This window comes from Mobula birostris, chromosome 28 (assembly GCF_030028105.1).
Source record: "Mobula birostris isolate sMobBir1 chromosome 28, sMobBir1.hap1, whole genome shotgun sequence".
Taxonomy (NCBI): Eukaryota; Metazoa; Chordata; class Chondrichthyes; order Myliobatiformes; family Myliobatidae; genus Mobula; species Mobula birostris.
This window is the reverse complement of record NC_092397.1, coordinates 40,797,667-40,818,270: the sequence shown is the minus strand read 5'-3', so window position 1 is coordinate 40,818,270 and position 20,604 is coordinate 40,797,667. Positions and strand designations below refer to the sequence as shown.

At 45.4% G+C, this 20,604-nt stretch overlaps 1 protein-coding gene across 1 annotated transcript in view; it reads left to right on the top strand.

Moving 5' to 3' along the window:
* LOC140188982 (pyruvate carboxylase, mitochondrial-like) overlaps positions 1–20,604 on the top strand; it is a 1,128,593-nt gene that overhangs the window by 207,696 nt on the left and 900,293 nt on the right.

Below are 20,604 nucleotides of genomic sequence, written 5' to 3'. Positions count from 1 at the left end.
GCAGGGAAGGACAGTCCCGAGCCTGGCTGTAAAAGGAGGAGGGTTCGTCATGGAGCTAGCAACCCCATCCTGTAAGAGCCCAGAGCTACAGAAACACTAGCAGAAGCGATAAGGACCCCATCCCTGGGAGTGGAAGGAGCTTCGCCTAGAAGTCTGACAGAAAAAGAAGTATAGAGGGGCTATACCTGGTGACCTGGATTGCCGGCTGCTGCTGCCCCAGTATGGGTGATGGGCTGAAGAAGAAGATTCCTGTTTTCCAAACTATTTACATGAGCTTTCACTGCTGATGATAAAACTGAGATGCAGGTGATACATCTTAAAGCAGATATTACAGTGAAGCTTAGCTAAAGTGAATTCAGATACACTCCTGGCTTCATTAAGTGTTCAGGTGATAAATCAGGCTGTTGGCTGCGATGCCATTTACTGTAGAATGCGCAATTCACTCCCACAGTAAATGGCTCTCTCAGTCAGGCACCGTCCCTGTTGATTGCCTGAGAGGCTGCTGCTCTGTTAAAAAACACACACACATTAAGTCAGCACTGATGGCTTGGCATTGGTTATAGTCATGTTAACAAAAAGGAACATGGGAGACTTTCCATGCAAGGAGCTCATCTGAGGGTTTTAGAAGGGACTTATAAGATATAGGAGCAGAATTAGGCCATTTCGCCCTTCGAGTCTGCTCCGTCTGCTATTTCACCATGGCTGACCCATTTTCCCTCTCAGCCCCAATCTCCTACCTTCGCCACATTCCCTTCATGCCCTGACGAATCAAGAACCTATCAACCTCTGCCTTATATATACCCAATGACAAGGCCTCCACAGCTGCCTGTGGCAACAAATTCTACAGATTCACCACTGTCTGGCTAAAGATATTCCTCCTTATCTTCATTCTGAAGGGACCCTCTCTATTCTGGTCTTAGGCTGTCCCACCATCTCCACATCCACTCTATCGAGGCCTTTCACCATTTGATAGGTTTCAGTGAGGTCACCCCTCATTCATCTGAATTCCAGTGAGTACAAGCCCTGGGCCATCAAATGCTCTTCATATGACAAGCCTTTCAAACTCGCAATCATTTTTGTGACCTCCTTTGAACACTCTCCCATGTCAGCGCATGCTTTTTTAGATAAAGGGCCCAAAACTGCTCACAATGATAATATGACACTTAGAAAGCAAGATTCAGCCACCCAACCTGATTGAATGTCTTATGCAGGTCACCAGGTCAGTGGGTGCAGGAATTATACAGGCCAGTCCATCACAGGCAAAGCCCTGCCCACCACTGAGCACATCTACAAGGTGCACTGTCACAGGAAAGCAGGGACCCCCACCATCCAGGTCATGCTCTCTTCTCACTGCTGCTATCAGGAAGAAGGTACAGGAGCACACCACCAGGTTCAGGAACAGTTATTACCCCTCAACCATCAGGTTCTTGAACCAGTGAGGATAACCTCAACTCTGAACTGATTCCATCGGGAAGGAGGTACAGGAGCCTCAGGTCCCACACCACCAGGTTCAGGAACAGTTCTTACCCCTCAACCATCAGGCTCCTGAACAAGTGAGGATAACCTCAACTCTGAACTGATTCCATCGGGAAGGAGGTACAGGAGCCTCAGGTCCCACACCACCAGGTTCAGGAATAGTTATTACCCCTCAACCATCAGGCTCCTGAACCAGTGAGGATAACCTCAACTCTGAACTGATTCCATCGGGAAGGAGGTACAGGAGCCTCAGGTCCCACACCACCAGGTTCAGGAACAGTTATTACCCCTCAATCATCAGGGTCCTGAACCAGAGGGGATAACTTCACTCAGCTTCACTTGCTCCATCACTGAACTGTTCCCACAACCTATTGAAGGATTCCTCATCTCATGTTCTCGATATTTATTGCTTATTTATTTACTATTATTATTATTAATTCTTTTGTTTCATCTTCGCAGTTTGTTGTCTTTTGCACACTGGTTGAACGTTGGTGAGGTCTTGATTCTATTATGGTTATTATTCTGTTGTGGGTTTATTGAGTATGCCTGCAGGAAGATGAATCTCAGGGTTGTATATGGTGAAATATATGTACTGTGATAATAAATTTACTTTGCACTTTGATAATTTGATCTGTATGAACAGTAGACAGGACAGCTTTTCACTGTACATGTGACAATAATAAACCAATTGCAGACTCACAATCAGGTTTAATATCTCCGGCATATGTTGTGAAATTTGTTGTTATGAAGCAGCAGTACATTGCAATACATAATAATAAAAACTGTAAATTACAGTAAGATTATATATGAAAAATTAAATTAAATAAATAGTGCAAAAGCAGGAAAAAAAATTTCAATGTCCATTCAGGTATCTGACGGCAGAGGGGAAGAAGCTGTTCCTGAATCGTTGAGTGTGTGTCTTCAGGCTCCTGTACCTCCTCCCTGACGGTAGCAATGAGAAGAGGGCCTGTCCTGGGTGATGGGGGTCCTGAATGATGGATGCCACCTTTTTGAGGCATCGCTCCTTGAAGATGTCCTGATGTTGGGGAGGCTGGTGCCCACGATGGAGCTGGCTGAGTTTATAATTTTCTACAGCTTACTTCAATCCTGTGCAGTGCCCACACTCCCCCTCAATACCAGATGGTGACCAGCACCTTAGTGCAACCGCGCAGCGCTAATGTACAATCAGCAGTGATAAATGCGATGCTGTCAGGAGAGGAGGGGTGTGGGGTGCTTGCAGGTGAGACGTTAATTGTCCCTCAGGTTGGAACAGCACTCTACCACTTCTGGTTCGCATGGATGGTGCCAGCCCTTCCCAAAAAAACCCTTCACCAAACTCGAGTGGAAGATCCTGCCTTGCCAACCATCTCACATTTTTATTTCTTTATTGATAGAAGACATTAGACGAATGAGTCTTGGGTGTCTGGGTCACATCTGGCTTCAGTTTGAATTTCCTCTGCACGCTGTGACACTGTGTATTGATCACACCGAGAAACACTGCCAAAACTAACAGTGAAATGATTGGATTAACCTTTCGAAAATTCCACTCTTCCTTACTGATTGATGCAGCTCTCTGTTTTGTACACAGCTTAACAAAAACCTTGAGAAGAAAAGACTTGTACTGATTTATAGGCACTGTTTTGTCTTCCCTCTCTGCTCACGTCCTTGGTACTTTGCCTATCAGACACAGAGATATGTACTGCAAAATACGAGCCAAAAATTGATTCTACATCCTGCTCCTGGTCCAAGGTCCTGCAAGGATCTCATTGAAATCTACTGAATATTGAAAGCCCTGAATAGAGTGGAGGTGGAGAAGGTGTTTCAATTACTGGTGGAGTCCAGGACTGGAGGACACAGATAGAGTGGATGTGGAGAGGATGTTTCCTATAGTGGGGGAGTCTTGGACCAGAGGGCACAGATAGAGTGGATGTGGAGAGGATGTTTCCTATAGTGGGGGAGTCTTGGACCAGAGGGCACAGATAGAGTGGATGTGGAGAGGATGTTTCCTATAGTGGGGGAGTCTTGGACCAGAGGGCACAGATAGAGTGGATGTGGAGAGGATGTTTCCTATAGTGGGGGAGTCTAGGGCCAGAGGACACAGCCTCAGAATAGAGAGATGTCCATGCGGAGGAATTTCTTTAGCTGGGGGGGGGGGGGTGGCGATGAATCTGTGGAATTCATTGCCACAGATGGCCCTGGAAGTCAAATCATTGGATATATTTAAAGCGGAGGTAAATAGTTTTTTTGATTTTTAAGATTACGGGCAGAAGCAGGAGAATGGGGTTGAGAGGGACAGCCAGCTATCATGGCATGGTGGAGCAGACTCGATGAGCCAACTGGCCTAATCCTGCTCCAATGTCTACGGTCTTATAGTCCAAGGTTACCTTGTGTCTAACATTTAGATATCTGATGTTTCAGTATGGCCTCTACCTCCATCGCTCTTCAGACAGTGAGATCTAGTACCACAGTCCCACCACCATCACCACAGTGTTGGGTCAAGGAGACTGAGACTCATCAAAGTGTCTAAAATTGTGGATGGGCTGAGTGCACATCGTCTTATTTCCTACGGATAGGCTTAAGGCAAGAGGGGAAGAGTTTACCAAGAACTTCTTCACACAGTGTGTAGTTATGCAGCATCCATGTCAGGACCACCAGAGCCAAAAGCAGTTACTTCCCCCTAACCAATACCTCCACCCACCACCCCCACTTTATAATTTTTTGTTTATGTCACTTTATAGACACTCAGTACTGTGCAAAAGTCTTCGGTACATAGCTAGATGCTGAAGACTTTTGCATAGTAACTGCCTTCCATTTACCAAGTAACACTTAATACTGCTGAGCTCATACAAAGCTAAGTGCTCTTATTTCTGTCTGCCAAACACCTTCCAATATACGGTATTGTGCAAAAGTCTTAGGCACCCTCGCTTTATCTACGTGTGTCCAAGACTTTTGCACAGTTCTGTACAGCAATATCACTTAAGAAGGACTTGAGCAGGTACATAGCCTGGAAAAGCTTGGACGGACATAGACCAGTCACAGGCAAGTGGGATTGGTTTAGTGGGCATCGTGGTTGGAGTATAGGAATTAGGCTGAAGGGCCTCTTGCCATCTGGTATGACTCAAAGATTAAAGTAAATTTACGATTAAAGTACATATACAATCCTGAGATTCATTTTCTCAGGGGCATACTCAATAAATCCAAGAATCAATGAAAGACCACACCCAACAGGGCAGACAAGCAACCAACGTGCACAAGACAACCAACTGTGCAAATACAAAAGAGAAAAAAGAAATAAAAATAATAAGTAATAAATATCAAGAAGTTCAAAGTAAATTTATTATCAAACTGCATATATGTCACCATGTTTTTTATTTTCTTGTGGGCATACAGAATAGTAACCATAACAGAATCAGTGAAAGACCTCACCAACTTGGGCACTCAACATGTGTGCAGAAGACAACAAATTGCAAATACAAAAAGAAAACTAATAATAGTAAATAAATAAACTATAAATATCAAGAAAATGACATGAAGTGATCTTGAAAGTGAGTCCATTGGTTGTGGGAACATTTCAATGATGAGACAAGTGAAGTTGAGTGAAGTTATCCCCTCTAGTTCAGGAGTCTGATGGTTGAGGGGTAATAACTGTTCCTGAACCTGGTGGTGTGGGACCTGAGGCTCCTGTACCTCCTTCCCGATGGAATCAGTTCAGAGTTGAGGTTATCCCCTCTGGTTCAGGAGCCTGATGGTTGAGGGGTAATAACCGTTCCTGAACCTGGTGGTGTGGGACCTGAGGCTCCTGTACCTCCTTCCCGATGGAATCAGTTCAGAGTTGAGGTTATCCTCACTGGTTCAGGAGCCTGATGGTTGAGGGGTAATAACTGTTCCTGAACATGGTTGTGTGGGACCTGAGGCTCCTGGACCTCCTTCAGATGGTAGCAGTGAGAAGGGAACATGTCCTGGGTAGTGGGGGGAGGTCCCTGATGATCACATGACCTGGGTGGGTGGGGTCCCTGATGGTGGATGCTACTGTGTGTTAATCAGAAGTATTTCGATCAGCTTCTCTCTTTTCCATCCACCCGGGAACTTAAACCTAACTATTCACATCACTGCCAAGTGCTGGGCTTCTTTCTCTCTGGTCTTTATTAGACATTTCTCTTCCAAATTTTCTCTTCCAGAAGAAACAAACTTCGCCACACAATTATTCGTCTCAAGCTCGGCCCTGCCATCCCTTCTTTCATGAACCTGTGCATCCTTTCTGTCCCATTCTATAACCTCACGCAGTAGAACAATACCTCGTGCCCTGATTCTGGAGGAATAGAGTCGATGTTTTGTATCAAGAGCCTTCGTTTGGACATGGCCCCGAATGTCGAACTTCAGTTCCTCTCCTTAGATCAGGGGTTTCCAGCCTCGGCTAATGGTGGAGGTCCACAGGATACAATGGACTGGGAACCCCTGCCATAGATGCCCCCCGACCCGCTGAGTTCCTCCAGAATTTTGTGCGAGTTACTCTGGATTTCCTGCACTTGCAGAATCTCTTGCATTTATCATCTGCACTGATTATGTTCTAATATTTGAACATTTTGCCATATTTTTCATTATCTCTTCACCTGGTAGCAAGTGATTTGAAAGGCAAGTGTCGTGCTACCACTGATCTGGGTACAGGGGTGAGGCTGTCTCACTGTAATTTTGTGGAGATTTGGTGAAATTGCACCAGGAGTATTGTGAACAGTATTGGCCATGGAGCTGTAGAATACTACAGAAACAGGATCTTTGCCCATGTAGTCCCTGCTGGCCTGATCTTCTGCTTGGCACCATCAACCTGCACTGGGACTATCGCCCTCCATAACCCTCCCTTCCATGTACCGGTCCAAACTTGATCTGGCAGTTTGTTCCACACTATCACCTCCCTCGTGTACCCTTTCACCTCTCACCCTTAACCTATGACCTCTGGTTGTCATCGCATGCAACCTCAGTGGGAAAAACCTGCTTGCATTTACCCTATCTATAGCCCTCATAATTTTGAATACCTCTCTCAAATCTCCCCTCAGTCTTCCAGGCTCCAGGGAATGAAGAATCAGCATCAGATTTAATATCACCGGCATATGTTCTGAAATTAGTTTGTTTTGCGGCAGCAGTACATTGCAATACATAATAATAAAAACTGTAAATCGCAGTAAGAAATATATGCTAATTTAAATAATTAGAGCAAAATGAGAAAAAAAGTAGTGATGTAGCCCTCATGGGTTCAATGTCCATTCAGAAATCAGATGGCAGAGGGGAAGGAGCTGTTCCTGAATCGTTGAGTGTGTGTCTTCAGGCTCCTGTACCTCCTGCCTGATGGTAGCAATGAGAAGAGGGCATGTCCTGGGTGGTGGGGGTCCTTAATGATGGATACCGCCTTTTTAAGGCATTGCCTTTTGCAAGTGTCTTCAATGCTAGGAAGCCTAGTTCCCACGATGGAACTGACTGAGTTTACAACTCTCTACAGCTTATTTCGACCCTGTGCAGTAGCTACCCACCCCCCCACCCCCACCCCATACCAGACGGTGATGCAGCTTATCAGAATGCTCTCGGTGGTACATCTCTGTCTCTGGTGACAAGCAAAATCTCTTCAAACTCCGAATGAAATATAACCATATAACAATTACAGCACGGAAACAAGCCATCTCAGCCCTTCTGGTCCGTGCCGAACTCTTACTTTCACCTAGTCCCACCGACCTGCACTCGGCCCATAACCCTCCATTCCTTTCCTGTCCATATCGCTATCCAATTTAACTTTAAACGACAACATCGAACCTGCCTCAACCACCTGCTGGAAGCTCGTTCCACACAGCTACCACTCTCTGAGTAAAGATGTTCCCCCTCATGTTACTTCTAAACTTTTGCCCTTTAACTCTCAACTCATGTCCTCTTGTTTGAATCTCCCCCCCCAATGGAAAAAGCCTGTCCACATCAACTCTATCTATCCCTCTCATAATTTTAAATACCTCAATCAAGTCCCCCCTCAACCTTCTACGCTCCAAAGAATAAACACCCAACTTGTTCAACCTTTCTCTGTAACTTAGGAGATGATACCCAGGTAACCTTCTGGTATATCTTCTCTGTACTCTCTCAATTTTGTTGACATCTTTCCTATAATTCAGTGACCAGAACTGTACACAATACTCCAAATTTGGCCTTACCAATGCCTTATACAATTTCAACATTACATCCCAACTCCAATACTCAATGCTCTGATTGATAAAGGCCAGCATACCAAAAGCTTTCTTCACCACCCTATCCACATGAGATTCCAACTTCAGGGAACTATGCACCATTATTCCTAGATCCCTCTGTTCTACAGCATTCTTCAATACCCTACCACTTACCACGTATGTCCTATTTTGATTAGTCCTACCAAAATGTAGCACCTCACATTTTTCAGCATTAAACACCATCTGCCATCTTTCAGCCCACTCTTCTAACTGGCCTAAATCTCTCTGCAAGCTTTGAAAACCTACTTCATTATCCACAACACCACCTATCTTAGTATCACCTGCATACTTACTAATCCAATTTACCATCCCATCATCCAGATCGTTAATATATATGACAAACAACATTGGACCCAGTACAGATCCCTGAGGCACACCACTAGACACTGTCCTCCAATCTGACACACAGTTATCCACCACTACTCTCTGGCGTCTCCCATCCAGCCACTGCTGAATCTATTTTACTACTTCAATACTAATACCTAATGATTGAACCTTCCTAACTAACCTTCCGTGTGGAACCTTGTCAAAGGCCTTACTGAAGTCCATATAGACAACATCCACCGCTTTACCCTCGTCAACTTTCCTAGTAACCTCATCAAAAAATTCAATAAGATTTGACCTTCCATGCACAAATCCATGTTGACTGTTTCTAATCAGACCCTGCCTATCCAGATAATTATATGTACCATCGAATACTTTCCATCAATTTACCCACCACTGACGTCAAACTCATAGGCCGATAATTGCTAAGTTTACTCTTGGAACACTTTTTAAGCCGCTGTCATGCCTTCTTTGTAACTGCATCAATATGTTGGGGCCAGGTTAGATCCTCAGAGATATTGACACTCAGAAACTTAAAATTGCTCACTCTCTCTATTTCTGTGTGTATACCCTGGTCTTGTTGACATTGAGTGCAAGGTTGTTGCTGTAACATCACTCGACCAGCTGGTATACCTCGTTCCTGTACATCTTCTCGTCACCATCTGAAATTCTGCTGACAATACTTGTATCATCAGCAAATCTATAGATGGCATTTGACATTTAAGTCCTTTCCGGTTCATCCTCCCCTTGCAACTTGGGTCCTCGAGTCCTGGCAACATCCTTGTAAATTTTCTCTGCACTCTTTCAACCTTAATTACATCTTAACTGTAGGTAGGTGACCAAACCTGCACGCAATACTCTGAATTAGACCTCACCAATGTCTTATACAACTTCAACATACCATCCCAACTCCTGTACTCACTACATTAATTTATGAAGGCCAATGTGCTAAAAAGTTTCCTTATGACCCTATCTACCTTTGACGCCACTTTCAATGAATTGTGAATCTGTATTTGCAGATCTCTTATCATCTTAAAAATGGACATACTTGGCACAGAGGAATAAACCTGATTCTGATCAGAGTCTCTATTGTGGACTGAGAGTGGGAAGGGGGCAGGGAGAGGGGAATCATGGCTGGGAAAAGGGGAAGGGAGAGGGGAGGGAGCAGGAAGCACCAGAGAGACATTCTGTAATGATCAATAAACCAATTGTTTGGAATTAAATGACCTTGCCTGGTGTCGCAGGCAGAGTGTATCTGAAACCTTGCCAACCCCCACCCATGTCATTCCTGCTGTGCCACCCATCCCACACCCCTCACGTAGTGCCCCGTCTTCACCATTCCCAACATCCTTTGCTCCTGCCAGATTTACAAACTCGCTTTCCTCCCCATGTTGACAAATACAGTCAGTGCAAAAGTCTAGGTGCCCAAACTATATGTACATATGCCTCAGACTTTTGCTCAGTATTGTGCACTCAGCAGCCACTTAACTAGGTACAGCAGTGAGATATGGTGTGGTCTGCCCATCTACTTAAAGGCCCAACATTCAGAGATGCTCTTCTAAACACCATTGTTGTAACATTTGGTTATCTGAGTTCACCTTCATATCAGCTTGAACCAGTCTGACCATTCTCCTCTGATCTCTCTCATTAATTTAGCATTTACACCCACAGAACTGCCACACACTGGAAATTTTTTGTTTTTAACACCAGTCTCTATAAACTCTAGAGACTGTTGTGAGTGGAAGTCCCAGGAGATCAGCAGTTTCTGAGATACTCAAACCACCCCATCTGGCACCAACAGTCATCCACAGTCAAAGTCACTCAGGTCACATTTCTCCTCCATTCTGATGTTGGGTCTGAACAACTGAACCTCTTGACCGTGTCTGCATGCTTTTATGCATTGAGTTGCTGCCGCGTGATTGGCTGACGAGACATTTGCATGAACGAGCTGTATAGGGGAACCGAATACATTAACGAGCAGCTGTACCCAAGTGGCCACTGAGTGTAACTTTGGGCCTTCAGTCTCCAGAGCAGAAAGATCAGTGGGAGTGGCAGATAAGGTCTCTGCAGCGCAGTGCATTAACCTGACAGTAATGTCACGAGGTGACGTTTAAGCCGAGCTGGAAGAAAAGCAGTAAACCTAGAAGCTCAGCTGATAAGGAGTCAGTTTTCTGAATTAGAAGTGATTTAGCTTGAATTGCAAACGCAGCTCGTCACTTCTGTTTTCTGTTGGACAACTCGGGTATTGTGTGGTTCGGGGTTTTGGCTCTTCCAGTGGATGCGAGGTGAAAGAATGCTTGGAAGGGCTTGTTCCTCCATCTGATATTGCAATTTATTTGCATTTAATAAGCACAAATAGTACAGCACAAGAACAGGCCATTCAGCCCAACATGTCTGTGCTGACCATAGACCATGGACCACAGAATATAGACCAGTGTGGCTGCTTCAGGTTGGCGGGGTGGCGATATGTCTCTACCAAAGGAGGTGTGAGGTGCTCCTTCCCTCTGCTAGCCTGCAGGTCACCCTTGGGCAAGGTGTAGCACCTGCTTAGTCCCCCGGTCAGAGTGACATGAAGCCGTGGCAGCAGGTGGTGGATGGTCGTGTGAGCAGCCGGTGCAGATCACAAGTCCTGGTTATGTGACCACTGATACCAGGCAGACAATCTCTGAAGAGTATTGATAATGGCTGGGGTCACCTGTCTTGGAAAGACACTGCCCAGAAGAAGGCAATTGCAATCCAGTTCTGCAGAAAGTTTGCCCAGATCAGTGATGGTCAAATAGACCATGATTGCCCATATCAACGGACATGGTGCATAATAATGATGGTAACTCCAAATGTGTCATCACCCAAGTTTTCTACAGCAACATAATGACTTAGATACTCACCACCCAGATTAGTGACGGCAAGCGTTCTGTACACCTTCATTAGCATCCTGTCTAGTTGTATTCCCACATTTTGGGAAGCCAAAGATGTCAGGCTTGCATAGGCACCACCCAGCCACCACTCATTGCCTGCAGCCTACCTAGACCCAGCTCTCATCCAGCAGCCAGCCTCAACCAGTTGCTCCTCACCTTCAGTTACCACGTTGTCTGCAGTGTTCGGTCCCTGTTCTCTTTTGTTTTGTGGCCCCTTGTGGCTTGTTATTTTGCAGTTTATTATTGAAGTTACCTCTCACCATTGCTCAGCATTTGGGACAAGCCTGCCTTAAAATTCCTGAGAAAAGACTTTTGCCTAATTTTCCTTCGTACACTTCATAGTGTGATCAACCATTGAGGCTGAAGATTTTTGAAGATTCAAGATTTGCTTCAGTCTTCAAAAAGATTTAATATTGAATATAGTATTGATATAATAGTGTATGAACATTGGAGATTGGCTATTAAATACCATACCAGAGAGACATGGAGGCAAAAATCACAAAAAACCATAAGACCATAAGACCATAAGACAAAGGAGCAGAAGTAGGCTATTCGGCCCATCAAATCTGCCCCGCCATTTTATCATGAGCTGATCCATTTTCTCCTATTTAGTCCCACTCCCCTGCCTTCTCACCATAACCTTTGATGCCCTGGCTACTCAGATACCTATCAATCTCTGCCTTAAATACACCCAATGACTTGGCCTCCACTGCTGCCCGTGGCAACAAATTCCATAGATTCACCACCCTCTGACTAAAAAAATATAAGAACATATAGGCTCCAGAATTTTACCCAGGTTAGATTATGAGAACACTCAGTCCTCTTTTATTGTCATTTAGAAATGCATACATGCATTAAGAAATGATACAATGTTCCTCCAGAGTGCTATCACAGAAAAACAGGACGAACCAAAGACTAACGCTGACAGAACCACATAATTATAACATATAGTTACAGCAGTGCAAAGCAATACCATAATTTGATAAAGAACAGACCATGGGCACGGTAAAAAAAAGTCTCAAGTCCTGATCGACTCCCGAGTCCCTGATAGCAGGCGACAAACGGGAGAAGCTCCCTGCCATAAACCTCCAGGCACCGACAACGTGCTGATTCATTGGAAGCACCCGACCACAGCTGACACTGAGTCCATCCATCCGAAAACTTTGAGCCTCCGACCAGCCCCACCGATACAGCCTCCCGAGCGCCATCCTCTGCTGAGCGCTTCGACCTCGCCCCGGCCGCTGAAACAAGCAAAGCCGAGTATTCGAGCCTTCTGCTCCGGAGATTCTGGGTACTGCACAGTAGCAGCAGCAGCGAAGTGGGCACTTCAGAAGTTTCTCCAGATGTTCCTCCGTACTCTCACGTCTGTCTCCATCAAATCAGAATTGTGCACGGTACCCTACTTGACAGATTACAGCTATCATTCACCGGAGAGGCCGCGCACGCTGCATCGCGCTGCCATCTTCTCCTCCTCCCGACTGACAGTTAGACTGAAAAAGCGGGAATCTTCGATCAAAGGAGAAGATTTGATGGAGGCAGATTCTGTCATAACTTAGATTGCATAGGGTCAAGTCTATTAGCAGATGACTTAAAATATTATGTAGATATTTAGGATCCCAGCATCTGGGACATGTCCTCTTCCTATTGCCCCCATCAGGGAGGACTTACAGGAGCCTCAATGATTTGGGAACAGCTTCTGAATATTCCATGAACCCATGAACACTATCTCGCCCTTTATCCTTTGCACTATTTTGCACTGTTGTAACATGAGGTTATTTGAGCTACTGTCACGTTCTTGTCAATTTGAACTCATCTTGCCATTCTCCTCTGACTTCTCTCATTAACAAGGCGTTTTCACCCACAGAACTGCTTCTCACTGTTTTTGTTCTTTGCACCACTCTCTGTGAATGCTAGAGACTGTTGTGCGTGAAAACCACAGGAAATCAGTAGTTTCTGAGATACTCAAACCACCCCATCTGGCACCAACAATCCTTCAATGGTCAAAGTCACTTTAATCACATTCCTTCCCCATTTTGATGTTTGGTCTGAACAACAACTGAAGTTCTTGACGGTGTCTGCATGCTTTTATGCACTGGGTTGCTGCCACGTGATGAGCTCAGAATCAGAATCACCGGCATGTGTTGTGAAATTTGTTCACTTAGCAGTAGCAGTTCAATGCAATACATAATATAGAAGAAAGCAAGCAAAATAAAATATTAATTAGCTCAATTACAGTATATGTATATCGAATAGATTAAAAATTGTGCAAAAAAAAGAAATACTGTATATTAAAAAAAAGTGAGGTAGCATCCAAGGGTTCAATGTCCATTTAGGAATCAGATGGCAGAGGGGAAGAAGCTGTTCCTGAATCGCTGAGTGTGTGCCTTCAGGCTTCTGTATCTCCTACGTGGTGGTAACAGTGAGAAAAGGGCATGCCCTGGATACTGGAGGTCCTTAATAATGGACACTGCCTTGAGACAAAGCTCATCGAAGATGTCCTGGGTACTTTGTAGGTTAGTACCCAAGATGGAGATAATTAGATTTATAACCCTCTGCAGCTTCTTTCGGTCCTGTGCAGTAGCCCCTCCATACCAGACAGTGATGCAGCCTGTCAGAATGCTCTCCACAGTACAACTCTAGAAGTTTTTGAGTTTATTTGTTGGCTGATGAGATATTGGCATCAAAGAGCAGGTGTATAGCTGTATCTAATAAAGTGGCCAGTGAGTGTATTTTTATTATCATTTCTCTCATTTTTATATCTCTTCCTCCCCACTTCTTTCTCTGGCCTGCTTTCTTTTTCCACTTCCAAGACCCTCCCCCACCCCCATTTGTCTCTCTCTTTATCTTCTAATCTTCGGTAGTTTTCCAGCTGACTTGATTCATATGTTTCCTGCCTTGTTAAATCTCAGTTACCACTGATTTATATCGAGCCAACTGACAAGGAACGACAGGAGATTTTACAGGGTTACAGAGACAGGAATTACAAGAATCACATGGGTAGCATAAGGATGGAATGATTTATGATTCCTTTATAAATTGATTTGTGATGTTGGACCAACATCTGTTCAGCTGTCTGTATAATCTGTGTAGTTTTATTGTACAGTACTGTGCAAAAGTCATAGACAGACAGACAGACACTCACACTCACACACGCAGACACACACACACACACTCACACACATAGGTATTTATAATGAATATACATACACATATATGTGTGTGTGCCTAAGACTTTTGCACAGTCCTGTATTTGTCAACGTGAAGCGGAGAGCAAGTTTGTAAATCTGGCGGGAGCAAAGGATGTTGGGAATGGTGAGGGTGGGGCACCGTGGGAGGGGTGAGGGACAGGGGGCAGAGAAGGAGTGTCAGAGGTGGATACAGACACACCCAGCCCTGAGACACCAGGCAAGGTCATTTGATTGCAAACAATTGGTTTATTGATCATTACAGAATGTCTCTCTGGTGCTTCCCGCTCCCTCCCCTCTCCCTTCCCCTTTTCCCAACCATGATTCCCCTCTCCCTGCCCCCTTCCCACTCTCAGTCCACAATAGAGACCCACATCAGAATCAGGTTTATCATCACTCACAAATGTCATGAAATTTGTAATTTTTTGCGGCAGCAGTACGGTGCAATACATAGGATCACTGCAGTACAGTCTCAGGCACCCGAGTGATATAATTGTGTGCACGGTACATACTCTCAGTCTCACCAACTTTGTCAACCCTCTCAGCATTTTGTTAGGTGATGATCTGAAGCAAGTGACTGCTGAGTGTATGGCCACTCAAGTTGAATATGAATTTATTCTGAGGGATTGCCCTTAACAGAGCACGCCTGTGCCTGTGTTCAACATATGAAGGCCAATGCACAGGCAGCCACCACGTGGTCCTCAATAGACTGGGGTTCGAGTCCAGTGGCATGCAGTGCAAGACAACTGGGGACCTTTTGCTGCTGCAGTCTTCCTTCACCTTCACTGCCATTCTGATATGTCTTCATCTTCTGCCAGCTCCACCTTTGAGGTCCTGGTTGGTTTGCTCTATGTCTGGAATCTCCCCCTTGACTTTTCCGCCATGGGTCACACTACCAGGAAATGAAGTCCAGATAGTCTCAAACTCTTAGAACTCACAAGCTTCTCTATCACAACAAGGTGATGATTCTTGGGGAAGATTGGTGTCTACAGATTGGGGGTGTTAATTGACATCATTGAATGTGTCACATCCATGGTTCCACTCACTCGACCTCAGAAGTCTGGGTCCGCTGGTACATACAAGCATCACAAACTGGAGTCTTCCTTGGTGACAGTGGATGACCGTGATGTCTTCTGTACCTTCTTATGCCCTTTACTCTCCACGGAGTGTCGCAGTACACCTCTATTGTTCACTGATTGAAATAACCTTCCTCATCTCCCTCTCACCATTCTGCCAGTGAACACACTGTAATCCCATGGCTCCTGTTCATTGGCCTCTCTCAGTCCATCCTGTCAATTTTTATTCCGGGATGAAGCGCGTTAATGTGTTTTTTTAGCCCATTTGCCCACTTGGGCTCAGGTGACCAATTACGCCACCAACCCGTGTGTGTTTGGAGCGTGAGATTAAACAAAAACACCCGGAGGAAGCCCATGTGGTGACCGGGAGGACGTACAAACTCCTTACGGTACTCAGTACCGCATCCTCTCAGTGCCATTCGTTGTAAACTGTCCTATGTTGGACAGAACTTTCCTGCAGTTGGAGCTCTGCACCCACTTTGATGCTTTGGAATTGGTCAGTTACTATCACAGGAACTGGGATTCAATGAAAGGGTTTTGTTTGTGTGCCTTCTAGACAGATTGTTCCTCACATAAGTACGCGGTTAAAGATATTAAAATCCAAAGCTCAAGATAAATTTATTATCAAAGTACATATATGTCACCATATACAACCCTGAGATTCATTTTCTTGTGGGCATTCTCAATAAATCCATTAACAGAATAATAACCATAATAGAATCAATGAAAGACCGCACCAACCTGAGCGTTCAACCAGCAAAATACAACAAATTGTGCAAATGTAAAAAGAAAGAAATAATAATAAATAAATAAACAATAAATATCGAGACCATGAGATGAAAGTAAGTCTATAGGTTGTGGGAACAGTTCTGTGATGGGCCAAGTGAAGTTGAAGTTATCCTCACTGGTTCAGGAGCCTGATGGTTGAGGGGTAATAACTGTTCCTGAACCTGGTGGTGTGGGTCCTGGGCTCCTGTATCTCCTTCCCGATGGAATCAGTTCAGAGTTGAGGTTTTCCTCACTGGTTCAGGAGCCTGATGGGTGAGGGTAGTAACTGTTCCTGAACCTGGTGGTGTGGGACCTGAGGCTCCTGTACCTCCTTCCCGATGGAATCAGTTCAGAGTTGAGGTTATCCTCACTGGTTCAGGAGCCTGATGGTTGAGGGGTAATAACTGTTCCTGAACCTGGTGATGTGGGACCTGAGGCTCCTGTACCTCCTTCCCATTAGAATCAGTACAGAGTTGAGGTTATCCTCACTGGTTCAGGAGGCTAATGGTTGAGGGTAATAACTGTTCCTGAACCTGGTGATGTGGGACCTGAGGCTCCTGTACCTCCTTCCCATTAGAATCAGTACAGAGTTGAGGTTATCCTCACTGGTTCAGGAGCCTGATGGTTGAGGGGTAATAACTGTTCCTGAACCTGGTGGTGTGGGACCTGAGGCTCCTGTACCTCCTTCCCGATGGAATCAGTTCAGAGTTGAGGTTATCCTCACTGGTTCAGGAGCCTGATGGTTGAGGGGTAATAACTGTTCCTGAACCTGGTGGTGTGGGACCTGAGGCTCCTGTACCTCCTTCCCGATGGGAGCAGTGAGAAGAGAGCATGTCCTGGGTGGTGTGGGTCCCTGTTGACCTCAGACAAAGTTAGGAGTCAAAGGTTGAACGTTGTGTGACTAGTGTCCTGAGCTCCCTATGCAGTATTTCGATGAAAGAACTATCTATCATAAGAAAGGTGGATAATAGTGTTGAAGATGAGGCAGCTGGTTTACAAACAGAGGCAATGTGTATTGAGGAGAGGCTGATGATAGGGCAGAATTGCAGTCAACAGGATGAGTTGCAAAATCGAAAAGGGTGAAAGAGGACTGAAGGTGTTGTGTGTGAATGTGCACAGTAAACGGAATAAGGTAGATGAACTTGAAGCACAGTTCCTTATGGGCATGTATGATGTTGTGGGCATCACTGAATCATGTCTGAAGGAAGGTTATAGCAGAGACCTTAATGTCCAAGGATACACATTGTATTGAAAGGACAGGCAGGAAAGCAGAGTGGGTGGCATTGTGGGTGGTAAAAATGAAATTAAATCATTGCAAAGAGGTAATGTAGGGTTGGAAGGTGTTGAGTCATTGTGGATAGAGCTGAGGAACTGCAAAGGTAGAAAGACACTGATGGGAGTTGTATACAGACCCCCAAACAGTAGTAAGGATGTGGCCTGCAAATTGCAATGGGAGATAGAAAATGCATGCCAAAAGGGCAATGTTGCAGTAGTCATGGGGGATTTCAATATGCAGATAGACTGGGAAAATCAGGTTGTTATTAGATTACAGGAGGGGGAATTTTGCGCTGCTAAGTTAACAAATTTCATGTCACATGCTGATGATAATAAATCTGATTCTGATTCAGCCCATCTAATCTGTGCCAAATCATTAATCTGCCCCCGTACTCAGATTATACCCCTCCGTACCACTCCCATCCATGTACCTATTTAAATTTCTCTTAATCATTGAAATCATCTCTGCATCCACCACTTGCGCTGGCAGCTCACCACCATCTGAGTGTGGAAGATCACCCCCATGTTCCCCTTAAATTGTGTAGGCGGTGGGGGGATTACTCTAGTTAGGCATTGAATTACTAATTTTACAGCTTCTGCCCAACATTGAATGTCAAAGTCACTGTTACAGTGTTGTAACTGTGCTAGAACAGGAGACACTACAGCACAGTATGGGCCCTTAACCCACAGTGTTTTGTGCTAGAACAGGGAACATCACAGCACAGTACAGGCCCTTAGCCCACAGTGTTTTGTGCTAGAACAGGGAATATCACAGCACAGTACGGGCCCTTAACCCACAGTGTTTTGTGCTGTAACTGTGCTAGAACGGGGAACATTACAGCACAGTACAGGCCCTTAACCCACAGTGTTTTGTGCTGTAACTGTGCTAGAACGGGGAACATTACAGCACAGTACAGGCCCTTAACCCACAGTGTTTTGTGCTAGAACAGGAGACATCACAGCACAGCACAGGCCCTTAACCCACAGTGTTTTGTGCTAGAACGGGGAACATCACAGCACAGCACAGGCCCTTAACCCACAGTGTTTTGTGCTAGAACGGGGAACATCACAGCACAGTACGGGCCCTTAGCCCGCAGTGTTTTGTGCTGTAACTATCCTAGAACAGGAACATTATGGCACAGTACGGGCCCTTAACCCACAGTGTTTTGTGCTAGAACAGGAACATTATGGCACAGTACGGGCCCTTAACCCGCAGGTTGTCACTGATCCATCAACCTGCTACATCCATGTTGGTATTTTTGTTGTGTGGACCCTCTTCGACTCAATTACAACTCTCATAAGAACATAGAACAGTACAGTACAGGCCCTTCAGCCCATGATGTTTAACCGACTCTGGGATCAATCAAACCCTTCCCTCCCACATAGCCCCCATGTGAGATTCCACAATGTATATATATTACTGTGCCTAAGACTTTTTGTCAACATAGATCGGAGAGTGAGTTTGTAAATCTAGCGGGAGCAAAGGATGTTGGGGATGGTGAGGGTGGAGCACCGTGGGAGGGGTGAGGGACAGGTGGCAGAGAAGGAGTGTCAGGGGTGGGTACAGACACACCCAGCCCTGAGACACCAGGCAAGGTCATTTGATTCCAAACAACTGGTTTATTGATCATTACAGAATGTCTCTCTGGTGCTTTCCGCTCCCTCCCCTCTCCCTTCCCCTTTTCCCAACCATGATTCCTCTCTCCCTGCCCCCTTCCCACTCTCAGTCCACAATAGAGACCCAGATCAGAATCAGGTTTATCATCACTCACATCTGTCATGAAATTTGTTTTTGTGGGAGCAGTGCAGTGCAATACATAAAATTACTGCAGTCCTGTGTAAAAGCCTGAGGCACTCGAGCTATATAAATGTGCCTAAGTCTTTTGTACAGGACTGTATCTGCCTCTGCCACCCCCCTGGAAATGTTCTATGTTCTGTGTACCCCTTTGGCACTGTCGATGGATTGGGTGACCCACCTCATCTGTCTCCTCTGATCCCCCCGAATTTTCAGCCAGTTCAGTTCGCCTCACATAATACCCAGGAGCTTTCATACACCAAAGCCTACGGAAGCAGACAAAATTCCAGCTGGAGGTTGGACTCCAGAACTAAGCTTTTCGACCTGGGTTCAATTCCCACCACTGCCTGCAAGGAGTTATGGGTTCAGTTCCCTCCACTGCCTGCAAGGAGTGCGTTCTCCCCATGACTGCGTGGGCTCCCCCTGGGTGTACCAGTTGGTAGGTTAATTGGTCATTGTAAATTGTCCCATGATTAGACTAGGATTAAATCAGGGGATTGCTGGGTGGTGCGCCTCAAAGGTAGAGGAGCTGATTCTGCGCCATATCTCAATAAATGAATATTTCAAAACTGGCCTCTGCATTGCCATGTGGAAAACTGCTCTGTAATGTTCTGTTAACAAACAGCAGGACAAATCCAGCCATTCAATTACATTAAGCCACTTGGAAAGTAATGAAGCTGTCTTCGACAAGGTCAGCAAACAACACCCTTCACCAAAGGTCTGCTCAGCTATATCGGGCTTTGGTTTTGTCTGAAGCACTCTGTCTGCGAGGTCAATGCAGCCTTGGTCCAAACAGGTGCCAAAGAGTCGACCGCCAGACTTGAGGTGAGACTGGTTGTCCTTGATATCACAGTGGCATCAAAGAACCTGCTTAAGCCCCAAGGCCCCAGGCTCCAGGCTCAAGGACTTTTCACCATCCATCAGATTTGTGTCTGGAATGTGACAAAGTAATTTTGTGGATGAATGCATCTCTAATAACTCTCAAAAGGTTCGAAAACACAAGAGATTCTGCAGATGCTGGAAATGCACAGTAAAATGCTGGCAGTATTTATGGAGAGGAATAAGCAGTTGATGTTTCAGGCTGAGACGTTTCATGAGGACTGGAAAGGATGGGGGAAGAAGCCAGAACAAGTTGGAAGCTGTTTTCCTCGAGCATTTTGTGTGTGTTACTTGAGAAGTTCAAACCCCTTCAGGATAATATCACACACTCTCTCTACCACCACTGGAGTGTGCACCATCTACAAAGTGCACTGCCTTACTCATCCTGGCTCCCCTCTGAAGCTGTGTCCTTCACTGCCAAAAAGAACAAGGGCTGAAGTTGCAAGGAGGTCACCTACCGTTTGAGGCTCCACTGTAGGTTGCACACTATACCAATTTGGAATGATGACGCCTCCATCACCACTGGGTCCAAATCCCCAGAACCCTGCTGCAGTGTGGAAGTACCTTCATCAGAAGGGCTATAGTGGTTCACAAGGCAGCTTACTACCACCCCCCACCCCGAGGATAATTAGGGATGGGTAAGAATAAAAGGGC